Source organism: Silene latifolia, chromosome Y (genome assembly GCF_048544455.1).
Source record: "Silene latifolia isolate original U9 population chromosome Y, ASM4854445v1, whole genome shotgun sequence".
Lineage (NCBI taxonomy): Eukaryota > Viridiplantae > Streptophyta > Magnoliopsida > Caryophyllales > Caryophyllaceae > Silene > Silene latifolia.
Genome location: NC_133538.1, coordinates 129,012,919 through 129,017,025, shown reverse-complemented (window position 1 = coordinate 129,017,025; position 4,107 = coordinate 129,012,919). Strand labels below are relative to the sequence as shown.

The window sequence follows — 4,107 nt, the reverse complement described above, 5'->3', positions numbered from 1 at the left end:
TCTGTTCTTTGCACTAGAAGCTCTCACTACAAGGTTTGACAAATATGAGCTGGGAGGAGCTTCTAAAGGAGGGATGTACCATGTTAACGCTGTTTCAGACGGTCCCTTCGTCTATAGAAGATGTGGAGCTGAGGGGCATGTCTCAGAGAATTGTTCTGTCCCCTTTGAGTCTTGTGCTGCCTTTCAACACTATAGGCAGACAAACACGTAATATAAACCGAATGTCCACCCCAACTTGAGGTGGAGTAGCCAAAATGTCCTGAATCCGACTCAACCTCCACAACAGCAGCAGCAGCAAGCTTATGTGCCCCCTCATCATAAGCAACAACAATACCAAAAACCTCCCTATGTGCCGCAGCAACAACAATCCCAGAATTCCGATTTTGCTGAGTTTAAGAACTTGCTGCTGAAGGAGTCCCAAGCTAGAGACGCCGGGATGAAGCTACTAGAGAGCCAAATTGCTCAATTCGCTAGTAAGAGTACCACTCGAGCTCCCGGACACTTACCGACTCAAACTGACCAGAAAGAGACACTGAATGCCATTACTTTGAGGAGTGGGTCTACCCTGGAGGGGCCTGCTATGGTCGAGGATGCCCCTGAAAAGAATGAGGCGGAACCGAGTCAAAAGAAATCTTTAACAAAAAATAACAAGAACAAGGTGTCTACCAGGTACATCAGTCGATCGACTGATATACCCGGTCGATCAACTGAAATGCGGGTTACAGGAGCTTCTGGAACTGTACACCTCAATCGATCGACTGAGCAAGGTGGTCGATCGACTGAGGCCCCTGCTGATATTGAGAAATTTTGTCCTTCAATGCCCAATAATTTGAGAGACCATTTGTTCCGGGGTTCGACAACTCCGAAAGTATTGGGGCAAGACCCGAGTGCTGATGGGTCCGTCCTGACTCCGATGTTCGACCCAATGTCGGTCAATGGCTCATATTTGAGGCGGTCTGAGAAGGGTTCAAGCTTCAATAAGGAGAAGGTGGTGGACTTTCAGCCTAAGTCCACGGATGCCGGCATGCGAGACTTAGAGGAGAGGGCTAAGGTGCTTCTCTCAGCCCCATATCCAGAGAGACTAGTGCCAACAAAGGAACATGTATCTTTCAATAAATTTGAAAAGGTTATTCGTAGTTTGAATGTACAAGTTCCTTTCCTTGAGTTGGTCAATCAAGTGCCTGCCTACACTAAATTCATGAAACAACTCTTGTCTAAGAAAAAGTCGCTTGAAAATGTGAATACTGTCGCATTAACCAAAGAGTCATGCTCTTATTTGTCTCATACTGCACCCCATAAGCTAGAGGACCCGGGTAGCTTTTCTGTTCCTTGCCATATAGGTACCTTCTCTATTGAGAAGGCATTATGTGACTAAGGAGCTAGTATAAGCATCATGCCTTTGAGTCTAGCTAGGAAGCTCAAACTAACTAGGTTCGCAGTGACAGATATGACAGTACAGATGGCTGACCGATCTGCAGTCCAGCCAATAGGAGTCTTAGAGGACATTTGATGCGTGTCTATATTATGATGTTTTACATCTTTATTTCCACGCATTTTATGTCTATTATTAGTAGTTTATTCTACTATTTGCCCCCTTTTCGTCGACTTCCGCCTTTTTATGTAATATTGCAGATTATCGCGGACTTTAGTAGATAATGAGCCAAATCCGTCCCAAAGTGTTTAGCATAGGATTTTACATGGAGTAGTGACTCGAGGAATGAGCTTGGTGCGCGTTTCAAGGCCTAAAGATAGCAAAAGCATGGGTGCGTACGAGTTTAACAAGCAAGTAAGCACTTCACGATGTTGCAGCCTGCTTCAGATGGCTATATCTCGAGTTCTAGAGTAGATAATCGAGTGATTCCAATTGGAGGTGAAAGCTTATCCTCTTAGCTTTCCAACGCCGCGTAGAACGCTTGATTTGACCAAGTAACGAAGAAATGGCAGCTGTTTTAAGATAGTTGCGCGCTGCAGAATTCGTCAGAATGCACTACTGTACAACACCTTTGGTCGATCGACTGACCTACTTGGTCGATCGACCAGAGCGCGAGTTCCGAAGCTACTTTTTCAGCTACGCTCGTCGATCGATCTGGTCTTGTGGTCTATCGACCGTTTATGTTGCAAAATGAGATTTGTTTGCGCGAGACTTAGCAATTGGTCTTATCTTTTATTAATTTAGGAAATAATAATATCTCTTATTATATATAAGAGAGACAACTAAGACCTAAAGGGGCATCATTCCTTTACTCAGTTTTTGGTATTACGTTTGCTCTGGACGTTGCTTAGGGACGGCTCTTTGTTCCTCTTCTTCTTCCAATTTCCTTTGTAATTTCTACTCTTAATCTTTCAATAATTAATCTTTTGCTTACGTATTTAATTATTGTTATTAGTTATTACTCTAGATTGATTTCTTTTATGCCTTTTAATTTATTAAGTTCAATTATTATGTTTTCGTATTTAGTTAGTTCGCATCTTATTGTTATTTCAATTATCAATATGAGTAGCTAGATTTCCTTCGCTAGGATGTGAGGGGATCTATGGTGTAGACGGCTTAGGATGTTGTAGGATTGTTTAGGTCGGTAATTTCTTTATCATTGTTATTTAATTACTATATTTAACGAGGAGACCAAAAGGAGAATTGTTAATTGACTTGGGAATTCTAGACCTAGACCGAGAGATTAGAACAGAATAGACCTAGAAAACTATGATAATTAGTCTACCCTTGAGACCGAAAGGCAATAGGAATTTCTTGAGACCGAAAGGAGATAGAAGTTGCAGACTTAGCTACACCGACCCGAACGAAAGTTAGTTAGTGTGATTTAGGGAGGGAATTCGAGACCGAAAGGGTGTTTCTGTTGATAGTGGACCGTGAGGGCCATCATTTACCCGAATACCGTCGATATAAGACCTACTTTAGATTAATGCCGTCGAAACTGTAGTGAACCGATCGTCCTAGCTCTTTCTCTATTATTGTTTTCATCTTTTTACAGCATTTTAGCAATTAGTCAATTTAGTCAACCAATCTCAAACCCCCCAATTAATTGTTACTTTTATAGAATGAAAAATAGCAAACAAAATCAACCTTGTCTCTCTGTGGTTCGACCCTTACTATCACTAGCTATAGTTTTAGTTTGGAATTATAAATTTAATTTTGGTACTAAACGACGGTATCAAATTTTGGCGCCGTTGCCGGGGAGACGGTGTAATTCTGTTTGCTTTATTTTTAGTTTATTTTTCTTGTCTCAAGGAACTTTGGTTCCTTGAGGCCGTTGCTTACCTTTGCTTCTAGTTTTGCTTTTGCACAGTTAGAAGACAGGTTTTTGAGAGGAAGGCTTGAGTACTCTCAGTTTTGCGAATATGGCTACAATATATGATAATCTTCAGCCAAAGGAACACCATCTTCCAAAGGGGCACCAGTTACCTACCCCTACTACGGGTAACTTTGAATTTCGTTCCTCTTATATCGATTTAGTGGAGCGAAATCAGTTTGCTGGTCTACCAGATGAGGACCCCTTGAAGCATATGGAAATTTTCACAGACTATTGTTGTTCCATACCTATACCGGCTGGGGTAACTCAAGATGAAGTAAAGGGGTTTATGTTCTTGTACTCCTTGAAGGATTCGGCGCGAGATTGGTACCGCTACCTCGATAGGGTAGCAGCTGGAGTCACGGATTGGACATCTTTAGCATTAGCCTTCTACAAGAAGTACTTCCCACTTTCAAAGACTGATGCCTTGAAGGGTAAAATCACGAGTTTTCAGCAAGGAGCCGACGAAGATTTTTGTGAAGCATGGGGACGTTTCAAAAGTTTGGTCCGAGCTGTCCCTCATCATGGTTTCCAGCAATGGTATCTTTGCAACCTATTTTACAATGCTTTATATGATGATTACAAGGTCATCTTGGATGCATCTGCTAATGGTAGGTTCCAAAATAATACCGGTCAAAGTAAAGGTTGGAACACTATTGAGGAGATGGCAGTCCATAGAGCTGAGTTTGGTAGTTCGCGTGGAAATTCGCCAAAACAAAGTGATGAAATGAGTGCCGTTGTGACACTTATTACTTCTATTACTGCCCGTCTCGAGAAGCTCGAGGCCTCTGAAGCTTCCAAG

The 4,107-nt window shown here is 42.1% G+C and overlaps 1 non-coding gene across 1 annotated transcript; it reads right to left on the bottom strand.

Moving 5' to 3' along the window:
* Window positions 1-3,727: 3,727 nt before the first annotated feature.
* Window positions 3,728-3,836, bottom strand: LOC141636333 (small nucleolar RNA R71). The gene has a single exon (XR_012540952.1). It is a non-coding gene; the product is annotated as a small nucleolar RNA R71 (small nucleolar RNA).
* Between the last annotated feature and the right edge of the window lie 271 nt (window positions 3,837-4,107).